The sequence below is a fragment of the Fundulus heteroclitus genome, unplaced genomic scaffold (genome assembly GCF_011125445.2).
Source record: "Fundulus heteroclitus isolate FHET01 unplaced genomic scaffold, MU-UCD_Fhet_4.1 scaffold_168, whole genome shotgun sequence".
NCBI classification, from domain to species: Eukaryota; Metazoa; Chordata; class Actinopteri; order Cyprinodontiformes; family Fundulidae; genus Fundulus; species Fundulus heteroclitus.
This window is the reverse complement of record NW_023396580.1, coordinates 255,797-269,879: the sequence shown is the minus strand read 5'-3', so window position 1 is coordinate 269,879 and position 14,083 is coordinate 255,797.

The following is a 14,083-nucleotide window of genomic DNA, read 5'->3' as shown; positions in this document are numbered from 1 at the left end:
TTTAAGCCAACATACTCAACTAATCATGCATCCCTTTAAGTATTTATCTGCTTAGAAAAGCAATGGAAACATGTATTTTTCATACTCAATGTTTATAAAGGGTTTCAATCTAATATATATTAACCAGATATTTCCCATTTAACTATTGTTGTCAGCAAAAACACAAGTATTTGGGAATAAATAAAGAAATGCATTCTGCATTTTTAAGCAGGCCTGAATAAATAAAATTACCAAATTAATGTTAAACCTAAAAGCAGGACTCAGGAAAAATGTATACTTTGTTTTCTGCAAACAGTTTTCATTCTGTTTACAAACTATTAATTTTTCTTTCCCGTTTCCTTTGTAAGGCAAAAAATAATGACAGATTTGTAAATGTTCCCTTTAAAGTCTTTTTCATTGCAGGTTATTAATTTTGTGTGGTTTGCTTACGGAAATGAGGCTTGCCGGAGTCATCTAACATGCGTTTTTAGTTATTGTGCTGTATCACAGCTCTAATGGGCAGAGCTTTGTCTATAATTACACAAGGTCCCCAAACTCTGTGTACTAATAATCATAGAGGTGTAAATTGACTGACTCTACAGATACAATAAAGCTAACCGGAGAGCGAGAGAGATGTCAGCTGAGCACTCGTCAACATTATTTTCACCCACACAGTGCTCAGGCGAGGTTTAATCAGCTACAACAAGTGAAAACACCTGTGTGGGTTTAACATGGGCATTTAGGGGTTTCATACTAATACAGCTGATGCAAAACAAAAAAACTTTTCATTGCAGCTTTGCACTACCCTCCTCAGAAGCCTCATGATTTCCTCATGTGTGTAGGCTGAGCACAGAAAAGAGGCAACTCAAAGAGGAAATACTGAACATATTATGACCTTTAGCTGAAATGTTTCATTTTAATAGAAGCTTGAAACAAATTAATGATGGATGTGGATGTGAAAGTTTGAGGAGTGTGTGGCCTATTATAACATCCCCCACAAGCACACTCACACACAAAAAAAATTTGGTTACACTGAATACCAGTGGGATCTTTCCAGTGCTTTTATTTTATTATGTGTGTACATGCTAGCTTAAAAAAAAATGTAGACCATCTAAATTATCTAGAGTCTAGAAACGGAGCCTGGAACAGGGTAGCAGGAAAACATCTGAAAACATTCTTTGCATATTCTGACTGTAAATAGGGAAATTAGACACAGTTGTTTGTATTGTGGTTTCTGTTTGTTTGATCAGAAACCAGAATTTAAGATCTGTGATTTTTATGCTTGAAGCTTTGTGGCTTATTTCCAACCTCCAGCCTTAATGCTTTACCAATTGTCACCGATTCTGACGTCTCATTAAGAGCTACGGCATAATAATACATGGGAACAGCATTCATAATATTTTCTCTGGCCATCCTCCCGCCATGAGCATTCATTGTTCACATTAGAAGCATTGGCAACGTCGTACCATCCTTGTAAGAAAGCAGTCACTGTAAAACAGGATGCTACTGTTCATTTAAAATCAAGACAAAGTGTTATATAACTGTTATTTTAAACTATCTTTAGCATCTGGCATTAGCAATTAGCATTAGTATTGCTAACTGTAAACATTGGTGTGTGTATGCTTAATAAAATGTAGATTTGTGCTACATTTTCTTGAGAAAATCTAGCACGTCACATCTCGTCTTTTAAAGCAGAGATCTGGGAGAACTATATGCATGTCCTTGCAAAAGATAGACTTTTCTTCTAAATAACTTCCTACATGTTTACATACCTTTTGTGCTTCCTCTCAATTTTAAAACGCAGCACCTATATTGAAAATAGATCCATATCAGTCCTCTTCCCACCGTAATGACTTCCTTACTGAAGGGTCCCGTTTTAAATACAGTTCAATTCAATTTCAAAATACTTTATTAATCCCAAAGGGAAATTAAATGATCAACCTAGTAGCACTTCAGTTTCGTTTTTCCACAGATCAGAAAAACATTGTATTGTAGCTGGATTGTAGTGTTTCTCAAAAGCTGGTCACCAGTCCGGGCTGTTGAAAGTAAAAACTGTCTGATTCCTGTCTCATTGTTTCTTTGGCACCCTCCACTTTCATTTACAACCCCGATAAACACATTGCCATGTTTTGATTCTAGTGCAATCAACAATTACAGACACACTGAGATCATTTAAGAGATTTATTGAACACAAAAAGCTAGAGGGTAACTCCTTTGAGTTCTGGGGAAAAAAAGTGGTAAGAGGTTATGGTCTTGATTTTATAGGGATGGTTGTAAGATGAAAGGACTAGTGAGAGGAGTACTGATGTGGTGGAAAAGCTCCAGGGGAATGAGCAGATCCACAGAGACTGAGTTTGGTAGGTGGTAGAAAACAACAGTTTGGCGGAACCGTCTCTTTGCCTACTTCCTTGCAGGAATGAGTGGGCAGTGGACTGGATGGCATTGAAAGGTGGACAGGCAGGAGAGCTCAAGGTAAGTTGCAGCAGGGTGTGAGCAGCTGGCACCAGGACAGCCAGAGGAACTGTGAGTAGATCAAGGGAGGGGATGCAGAGAAGATTTCTCCAGTAGTCGGGGGAGTGAGAAGAGCACTGAGAACTCAAAAAAGGCATGGATAGGTTTTGAGAATACAGAGGACAAACACTCTGATGAAAACCAGAACTGGAGAACAAAAGGAACCCAAAGAAGACATGTCTGACTATGACGCTGGGTGAGAAAACAATTTAGTGTCTGTCAGAGGGTTGTCTGTTCCTCTTATATGCTCCTCCTGATTGGTTCTAAACGAGCTGCAGACTGCACCTGCCAGTCACACCCTGCAAGGAAGTAGAAACACCCCCCCCCTCCCCCACAACAATAGCAATGTTGTAACACCTAGCACACTTTGGTCTAGAAAAACCTAGAAAAAATAGGTGTTATGGTTTTAAGTGTCCAACGAAAACCATCCACTTACAACCTCACAAGAATGAGACAGATATAAGAGATCAATGTAATATATGCTGAGACAGCAAAAGCAAAGAGCGAGTAGGGTTATTGGAAATATTTTGGTGTTCTGTACCCTGTCCCAGAAAGAGTATCAAATTCACATCTATCTTTTTTTTTAAGAAATGTTGTTAGAAGTGATGTGATGCATGGCACAAAAGTAAAAAGAAAAAAAAATATCTTTATCCGTCACTTGAGCTTTGTGGAAATGTCATTTTGTTTGCTTTATAAAAATGAAGAAATGCACACTCAAATGCAGCAGTGGCTGGTGATACAAAAAATAACTGGGTGTGCACTTAAGGTCTGGGATTACAAAAAAACACTAAACTCTACTTGAACATACATTTTGCTCTCCTCTCCTTCATGCCAGAACCGTTTCAATGACTTTCTGATTGGAATCTGTCATTTCACAAACAGGTCTATTGGGCAAGGAGAGCATGGCCAGTCCATTCAGCCTCTTCTGGGTCATGGTCTTTCTAAGAAAGGTTTTTACTCTTTTCAAGGATGAGAAGCGTGGCTGAGCTTCTGCTGTGATCATGGGTGTGGTGATGATAATCTTTAATAGAAGCCCTCCTCTAGATTTTCCCCATGAACAACTGGAATAGCTCCACAACACATCAGCCTCTGAACTCTGCTGTAGACGAGACCAAGTTCTGTCTTTAGTTTGCTTCTGTTCACCATTCAGCAGGCCTTTAGGTTTCTGCGCAGTGCGTCTTCAGGAAATTACCTCAAATGTTCTTCAAACCCCCCCCTGCAACACGTCTGCACAGACAAGATGATTTGCAAAGGAGAAGTGCTGCCTGGCATCTGTAGGAGTACAAAAATACATTAATTCAGTTTTGTTGACAGTTTTTTGCGGCTGGAAAAAATATTTTTGCTATTTGATATTGCTACAACTGTGACATGATTTTAAATATTTTTTAATAATTTTCATTGTCGTTAAAAAAATAAACTATAAAAATAGTGGTGATGAACGTGATAGGCTGAAACATCTTTGCAACATGACAATGACACATTTCAAATGGTATCTCAAAACTAATTTCTCATCTAACATGTATCACAACTTCCAGTGAAGCATGGACAGAGACATATTTCTACAACATAAACTCACCTCACGACTCTTCGCTGGCAAAGGTCTCATTGCTTTGTTCATGCATGGAATGGAGAGAATTTCTGTGAAGGATAAAGAAAAGTCATGATAAAGATCAAAAGGGGGAAAGCGATAATGATGAAAAAGTGCTGATCAGATTACTAACATGAATTTTTACTACCTGGTGTTTCCTATGTCCTGTTTGACCTGTGGGTTGCTCCCTTTGATGTGGACTGAGGGATCTTAGCATAGAGGAGGTCCACATGAATCATGATGTGGTGAAAATGTTCCAGGAACAGCCAAAAGTCGTGATGTTCCAGCCGCATCATTAAATTAGCATTTTTTTTCAGAGAAATGGTTAAGGTATCTGACCCCCACTGTTGTCTAGAAAAAAAAAATCACTGCCAAAACTGGGAAAGCAATAAGAACATTTCTACTGTAATGTCACATCCAGCTAGCCAACCATGTTAGTCATCACACAGGCATCCGTCCACGGTCACTTGCCCACTGCTAGATTTTAAATAAGTCTGGTTGATTCCCTCATCTGTTGTTTTCCTCAAGCAAAAGCCTCATGAACTTAATATTTCATAAATAATTTCACGAATTAAAGGAACAATAAGTAATATTGAAATCTAGTGTTTCAAATCGGAAAAACAACAGCCTGCCACGACAACAGAGTTTCCTTAACAGTCCTGTTGCTGTGAAACTCCACTGAATTTTTACTTACACAGGTTAGGTATATCATGTTGTATTATGTTCTACTTCTGGTCTGCTTCCCTTACAGGCTTCCATTTTTGTAGGCTGCTGCTCTTTTGCTGAGATAAAATATCAAATGCTGCGCTATGTTTCGGGAACGCTGGGAACTCTGATATGATTGGCTCAGGAGCCAGGAAGTAAACACGGACTACACATTGCACCGAAGTTGTTCCGCACCGTACCTCTAATTTTGAAAGGAGAAAGACTCGATTAAGACATTTTATATGAAGAGGACCAATTGTTTATAGGTAATGTTACTTCCATCCCAGGTGACAAATCAGAATGAATTTGGTTAATTTTACTGTAAATATCCTACTTACTGCTCCTTTAACCTGGCTGGATGACGGATGACACACAAGGTGCTGATTGGCCAGCAGAATCTTTTAGTAAAATTAGAGACCAGCATGGAGTCATATGGAGCCAAAGGCTTAAAGACATACATACACACTGATCTGGCCAGCCACCCTCGGCATTGACACATAGCCCTACACAACAGAATAACCCCAAATAAATCCAAAATGGAATGTTAAAAAAAAATCCAAAGTCAGGAAAATGTTATGAGAGAACAGATCTGTTAATTACTTCTTCTTTTATAATGTATGTTTACTGTCAACACTTTCTCCTTGCATTTTTGATGAGGGCGACGCCCTAGCGCCCCCTATTGACTAGCCGCCACTGGTCAATTGTAAACAAGAAAGCAAGGAGCAAGCTAACCATCAACACAAAAATGTATGCCATTTAATCAGCAGGTGCATTATAAAAGCAACATTTTTATGTCTTCTGTGGTATTTAGTAATAGTTATCTCCTTCTGAGGCTGCACATGTGATGCAATTTGTTTTTAATTTGAAAGATCTGTTTTATTCATATAAAGATACAGAACTGCGTCATTGTTCTTTCATTCTCATTTGTATAAATGCCATTCTCATGAAACAGTTTTTTTTTTCTGTGAGAAGTAAGAGGTAACACATATGTGCTAATGAAATGCAAACTCATGCAAACCTTGAAAAACCCAACTAACTCAAACTGAAACCACCTCCAGCCAAGGTGGCTGCATCATTAACTGCAGAGCTAACTTGCACGGAATGCTAATGAGAGTTCTGCTCTTTAACAGCTATAAAAGCAAAACCGTGAAGCTTAACATTTGATGTGCTCCATCAAAGCTTTGTGACATCCCCACCTTTGCAGTTTCTCCAACAATGTCAAAGACCTGAACAGTTGTAAGAAGGCACATCTATTTTCGAAATGATCCAAAATATGCTACACTTACGCCTCCATGACTCCTAATCAGCCATCTTATTCAACATGTAACTTTTTGGTCAGACAGACAGGTTTTGTGCTGCACTAAACTGTGTATTGATTCAATAAACTGTCTATTGATTCTAAAAGGCTCGGCCTGTTTCTATACTCTGTCTCACTCTGTCTAGTACCTATTTTCTCCCTTTTTTATCCTATTTATGATGGCAGACAAAGCACTTAAAGGGTAAAGCTTTTTAGACTCAGGACTCTTGAGCGTATGACAGAGCACATTAGCTTCCCCACTTTATGCAGATATTGGCCCACTTTGTAACTAAAAAGGCTCGCAGAGGACTATTTTTGCCCAATTCAAAGTGAGGAAAGTGTGTCGTGACCCAGTAACATGTAGTGAATCCTGTGTGAAGTCCTGCCAGATGACTTACTCAATCTATATGAATTTTTTTTGTGTTAAACATTAATCACGATTGACAGATCGGCGTGCATTCGAACTCCTCCCAAAGGAGAGTGCTGTCACTAACGCCTTTTTAACAAGCACTTAAAATGAGGTGTGTGTAGAGTCTGGAATTTTCTGCCAAAAGGGGGTCAGGGAGGGTTGTTTATTACTGACTCTATTAGTGTCTCTATGAAAACTAAACGCAGTAAATAACATTAGACACCTTTTAAGGAAAAGGTTGGCGGTGGGAACGGCTGCAGGGGAACAGCTGGCTTTTTTTTTTCTCCTCCCCGTCAATTCTGTTGACTGTTTATAAGGAAAAACGGGTTGTGGAAGTACACTTGCTTGAACACATGCGTATCACCCCAGCCGTACGTCAAGTACAAATTACGGAAAGCATTACTCAGTGGTGAAATTTGGCGTGCACATTTATTTCCATGTCACTTTGCTGGGTAGAAATCTAACAACACATTAATCAGTTTGGCTCACTGTTTGGCTTCTTTTCACAGACTGTTTTCATTGGGCTGGAATAATCGTCTTCTTTGCCCAGTCTAAGTTCAGCCAGTAAAAAAAAAAAAAATAGCAGTATTTGATTTCTTAAAATGAGCACAATCCCTTTTTTAAGTCCTTATAAATGCCAATGATATGGAGGATTAACAAAGAGATGCAGCTTAGTTATATTATATTTTGGCTTAGAGACAGGATGTTCAGCATTTCTCAATTCATTCTTAATACACTGACAAAATAATTTCAGATTCCAATTTAGGGGCTTGGACTGCAAATGTGATTAACATTTTAACAACACAAACAGCTTTGGTAAATATATATATATATATATGTATTTATTTTTCTAATCAAAATTTCAAAACAATTTTTGTGATCTTTGCTTTTCATTTCAACCTGGATTAGAAATTACTGTCAGAAGGCATGGGTCAGTTTCTGTCACAGTTTCTCTTCCTGTGGTTTTAAGTCTTTCTAAAGAGATGGCAGAAAAAAATACTGACAAGACCAGTTTTCACCGGCTATGTAAGTGCACAGACTAATGCACAGCTGGCCCTCCAAAACCTTTTGTTGTGCACTGCAGGTTAGCTGGCTGAAGGATCCGTTCACATGACTGCTGGCTGTGCAGAAAAACAATTGTCTTTTTCAGGGCTTTTTAAATTTTCAATCCCACTACCTTTTATGTAATTATGCAATTGCTGAAAAGGAAATGCAACACTGGCTATTTACTTTAAGTAGAGGCTGGTGTGAATCTACAGTGGGAAAACTACAAGCAATGTATGTCAGGCAACTGGCAACATGATTTACCTGAGCAGAAAGCCAGACTGAACAACCTGCTGATAACAACTTGTTACTCCAAGTAATACTCTATAAATTATACGTTCATTTTGGCTAACATCAAAGCTAACCGCTTAGCTAAGCCAGCAAGCGGAAACTAACAGAGAATGTGCACGCACATTAGCGTTATGTGAGCGCGTAGGAATGATTAGCATGTGGGACAACCAATAGATAAGGCGATACCCCCAGAACCTGAACCAGAGGTGGGTGAGAGCAGAACCAAAACTCTAACAAATCCTTGCCATATCTTAGAAGCAATATGAATGATTGCTGCTTTTCTGTTTCAAATAAAAGGAATTTGATTGTGCCATATAGCTTTGCTTAAAGTTTGTATACATATTTGCCATTGGTTAAGGTTTTAGGAGTTAGTATTTTTACTCAAGGTTATCATACTATGAGAATCTCCGACTGGCCCATTTCTAGCTTACAGTTTCCCTTAGAAAATTCTTTATGCTATCCAGTGAGGGGAATCCAGTTTAGAATTTGATCCCTGAAGCATCTTTACGTGTTTTTGTTGAAACACATTATATCTGTTAGATATAATGTGTTTCAACAAAAATTGGATCTAAATATGTTTTTGATTGTTTTGTTTTAGTTGTTTTTCATTTTTTCTTTTGTTTTCAACAGGACATGCTCCCCAATCACTGCCACCCTCATGAAAGATGTGTAAAAAGCCCTAACATAAATTAACCCTTTACTGCAGTAGCAAAATGTCACACGAAAAGATTTAATCTGAATAGCTACTATTGAGCTTTGAATATTGGGTAGCACTGTTGCCTTGCAGCAAGAAGGTCTTGGGTTCATATCTGACCCTGGGTCTTTTTGCATAGGGTTTGCATGTTCTCCCTGTGCATGCGTGGGTTCTCTCCGGGTACTCTGGCTTCCTCCCACAGTCCAAAAACATGACTGTTAGGTTAATTGGCTTCTCTAAATTGTCCTTAGGTGTGTGTGTGCGTGAAAGGTTGTCTGTCCTGTCTGTCTATGTGTTGCCTTGCGACAGACTGGCGACCTGTCAGGGTGTACTTCGCCTCTCGCCCGGTGAATGCTGGAGATAGGCACCAGCAACCCCCGTGACCCCATGAGGGATTAAGCGGGTCAGAAAATGGATGGATGGATGGATAGAACTTCCCTTACATCCTCCCCACTTTGTGCGATGATAAAATAAACTAGTCATGGGAACAACTACATAAATCACTGTACTATCCATCCCATATCACATACATCTATCCTATCTCAGTTCACTGGTGTAGTATGTAAGTGACACAGCATCACTTCCAGTACGATTTGCATACTGCACGGATCAGAGTGGTTAATTTGTTCATGCTGCAACACAGGCTTCACAGGCTGAGTCACAGTGTGAACAAGAAAACAACTGCAGGGTGAACAAAGCAGGTTGAAAGTGAGTACTTTACTCTGTAAACGAAGCAGCACAGTACCACACCTCAGCGGCAGTACTTTGTGTGTCTACTAGGTTGGCATGTCAATCTTGAGTTACTCCAAGATAACTTAAGCTATTAGCTTGGGCTGGTGATGACATCATAGACATATAGGTAGACGCCCCCTGGACTGGCGCTGCCTGTTGCAGCTGGCGTTGCAGCGCAGCCGGCATTTTGGAAGGGTCTCTCACGCGACCCTAGTGCATTTCTTTGTACTGAGGAAGCTGTTTGCCCAACTAAAATAAGTCATAAGGGCCTGATTTTTTCCACAATTTTCACGTGGTTTGGTTTGCTACAAACAGCAGAGATGTGGTTATGATACAGGCTGCTGTTATGCATAAAAAACGTGTTTTCATGATGAAATATGTTGTTTAAACAATGTATTTCATAAATGTATGGTCTTTGACTTACATACATATGGTATATTAATGTATAATTTTGTGCTTTCATACTGAAATACTTTGTTTTATGCTATTTAACAAAAAGAGACTTGTGTTATGGCATATTATTAAATCTGTAAATAAATACATGCTTCATGCAGAAATTTTGTTTTATGCTCTTAAAAGAGAGATGTGTATTACCTATTGATAAATGTATAAATTAATATATTGCACATTTCAATAAAGAAACAAGTTGGATTGTTCAGGAGCAGCAAAGTGAAACGGGCCTTTGACTCAGGTGATATATATATACCCCAGAGTGTAGACTATAACATTTTTAATAAATTTATCAACTTTTCACCGTGTTAAAATTATATGCTTATTCTTATTAATATCAAATAAATAGAGTATAAAATCGAGTAATGAGTATAAACAATTTTTTTAGGAATTCTTATGGTTGACACTAATTTTGTCACAGGTTATTTAGTAAAAAAAATACAATTATTTATAAACTAAATGTAATGTTTAATGTGAATTTACAATAAACATTTTTTAAAAAAAAAATAGTATGAGATGATGCTTCTGCAAGTGCATGTATTTAAGGCTTTTTTTTTACACATCTGTAACAGAGGTGGCATTACATGGAGAATGTTAAATTTTGCTTTGAGATGCTATTGGATATTGTTTTTTGTAGATGTTCTTTTTTTCTGCCGATACTCAAAAATAAGGCAAAAAGTCAAATTAGGCAAAGGATTGAAAACTTGGAGAAAAGAAAACTTGGCAGTGTGAGCAGCTGCAAAAACCATATCATGTCTTTATTGTGCTTTTTCTTATACCAAAGAAGTACAGGTAAAGTGGGTGAATGATTAGGATCTTATATCCCTTCTGGTTGCAGATATAGGAACCACGCGAGTGTTATAACTACCTTCCTTCCATCACTGTGGTGCAAAAAGCTTTTGGCAACAGGCCCACATTAGGCATACATATATAAGGAGTGTTATTTATATCAACACAACTGACTTTTGATGGGAAACGCATTCCTTACGGCTATACTGCTGCTAATGCATGTTTAAACTCCTGAAAACAACAGCAGAGTGCTTTCAGATGTTGGTGTCATCCCTTGATCATTCTTTTTTTTCTAATAAAAAAGGGAAAAGGTTCAAACTATACATTTTATTAAGTACAATAAATCTAATTATATAATTATATATATGTATATATATATATATATATATATATATATATATATATATATATATATATATATATATATATATATATATATATATATATATATATATATATATATATATATATATATATATATATATATATATATATATGAGTAAAATAGACTTATTTACTAAAAAGGTAGCTACATTCACTGTGTAGCTACTGTGTAGCTAAATTATGTCCCTTTAAGTTGATCACATTTATCACGTAAGTTATAACCACAAAGTTCAAAGTATTTAATTGGTATTTAATTTAGATGAGCATAAAGTAGAGCTTATTTATGAATAAAAAAAAAGACAAATGGTTTTCAGTTTGTATATTAAATAAATAAAAAAAATGGAAAAGCGTGTTGTTTCATCCAGGCCCCTTAAGTCAAATAATTGTACTTTCATCTTTTTTTACAATTACAAATTGCAGATATTTTGAGGTACCTCACTACATTGTTTTTCACATATAGCGACTGAACCACTTCCCCGTTCTTCTTTGCTTAATAGTTACATTTTTAGGTCTTACCACAAATTCTCCATCAGACTCAAGCTTCGACTTTGACTGAATTATTCTAACAAATGTGTACGCTTTGATCAAAACCATTATTTTGTAGCAGTGGCTACAAAATAACCAGCTGAAGATTAACCTCCATCCAATCTCAGGTCTTTTGCTGTGTTCAAAAGGTGTTCTTACAGGATCCCCTCATATTTAGCTCCATCCATTTTGGATAATGTGTAGGGGTATCACAGTTTGGGAGTTGAATACACTTACATGACACGGTTTTCAGATTTATACCTGTTTAAAAGCATTTATCTTTTTCCTTTCACTTCCCAATTATGCAGGACTTTGCAATTATCTATCACAGGGGTCAGAAACCTTCATTATTTAGGAACTACTTTCCTTGCTCATTTGGAAAATACCTCATATGTTATTTTATATTTATCTGACACATTGCGCCGAGGTGAGAGCAGTTTTGTTGCGTTTGTGCCACGTGACAATAAAGATGCTTAAATTGACATAGAATTTAGCTAGAGTTGCAAAACCTTTTCTGGTTTTAGTTATTAGAATAAAAAAAGAACATTCCTATATTAGGTTAGAAGCAGAAATACTATAAAATTTTTTGTAGCTTTGACCAGTTGAATCCTTTCCATATGTTTTTTTTCACTTAAACTAAATTACCCATGATTTTTAGGCTAATGATAAAAGGATAGAAAATAAACTTGCACCATTAGTATTATATTCTGTTGTTGAAATTTTATTCAAAAAATTTTCAGATGAAAGACCTTGGAAAACTACTTTTCCTTTTATTTTGATGTATGCAATCATTGCTTATTTTATGTCTTTATTGGTCAAATGTCTTCAAATTTCTGCATTGGGCTAAACAGCTGTGTTTGGGCTAAACTGCCACATGTAGGTTATCACTTAAAATCCTTGTAAAATTTAGAGCTAAAACATGAGAACATGTATATATATTAAAAAAAATCTACTTTTGCAAGCCATTGTATTTCTCACATAAAGTAGTTGTAAAATTCAGGCTCCAGGAACAGTTACGGAAAAATTAAGTTCATGTTATCTAATGGCTCCCAGGTTTTGCTATTTCAATTATGTTTTCCCCCCATGCTAATAGAGCTAAAATCAGCTTTTTAGAAGTCGCCCTGGGGGTATGCACGCTGTGTTCAATGACATCTCCCAGTTAAAATGAAAACTACACTCTCAATATTGTTTATGTTTCGTGCTCGCTTGCTGTTTCCCCACCAACAGTTCCCAGCCAAGTGGAACCATCTCCCTTAGAATTTAGTGAAGGTGGAAGACAAGCTCTTAATCGCCTGTGTTATTGAATTATTGAATTAAAAGCTTAAGTACTCCGGGTGAGCATGTCAATTTTTCACAACTGAATGGTACAGTGCTCATTCCATTTTCATCTGAATAGATCATTTGTGTATGTAAAATGTAGAAGAATGGCAGTATTACACAGATCGGTTTCATTGTCTGTAATTCCTTTTTGCTCTGACTGTAATCATTCTGTGAGACAAGTCATATTCATCCTGAAGCTCATGCTAGTCCTTAATCTGCATGCAGATTCCCTCAGCAACATTGCACTTTTTTTTGTCAAGCAGCTGCAGTGTACAGTGCTGCAATAATTTGGAAAAAAAAGGGGGTTTGCTTCAAAGAACATTATGCATAATTATGGAAGAAGTTTAACCTGTTTTACATCCCTAAGTGATCCAGTGGTAAACATGTAGTTGGAGGAGTAAGTGTTGCAGCAAATGGTTCAGCCTCCTTTCTACTTGACATTCTGCTCACCTGTCTCCTTCCCCCATGTTCTGAAACCCTGGGACTGATACAGATAAAATGATGTGATGTTTCTGTCTGTATTTCAATGGGATGAGATGCTGTGACCCACGCAATCTCCCTCTCAAAGAGTATTTCAACTTATGCAGATGAGCTCATCAGAGCTGCCTGCTGAGATGAGACATCTAGGTCTGGAATTGTGTCAATACTAGCACCAAAACAAATGCAAATCAAAATCCAAATTAATGTGTTTTCCCCGAGGAGAAACGGAGTCGTACTTATAGTCGACTCTCAGTAGATGACAGGATTCTGTTATCCAGAAAAAAAAGAAGAAAAAAAAAAAACACAAGCCGTTCTCAAACCGCTCACTGCGCCAGGGTGACAAAAGTCGGTGTCTCCAGATGGAGGAACTAAACTAAACTAAGTGAGGAGAAGCAGGAGGCTTCTGTCAGATTGTTTTACAGATGCAAAATGGAAAACATTCCAACATTCCCGGGATTATTTAGTTTAGTGATCCAGCTGTCCAAACAGAAACCCATGTGTATCCTTAAACGCGGCACAAATACAAGCAGATGCAGTGCATATCTTCTTGGGTATTTTTTTTAATTTTTTACCGCAAATAATATTGCGGCGGTCGCGGCCGTGTTTACGTCCCTGCATGAATAAGTGGGAAGCCATGTTTAAAAAGCAGGTTGTGTTTGGATAAAAATGAGCAGTTTGAGCTGCTCTAATATGCCTGCAGTCCTAGCCTGTCTGTCACACCTACCCTTATCTGCATTTGATTGAATGGTAAATAGTGCACAATGCATACAAACAGCAAATTTGCACTCTCGCAAATCTAATGAGGTAGACAGCAAATGATGGACATTTCATCAACTCAGTAAAGCGGCAGTGTTTCAAAGCCCTCTGAGGAAGCTTCCTTTTTAT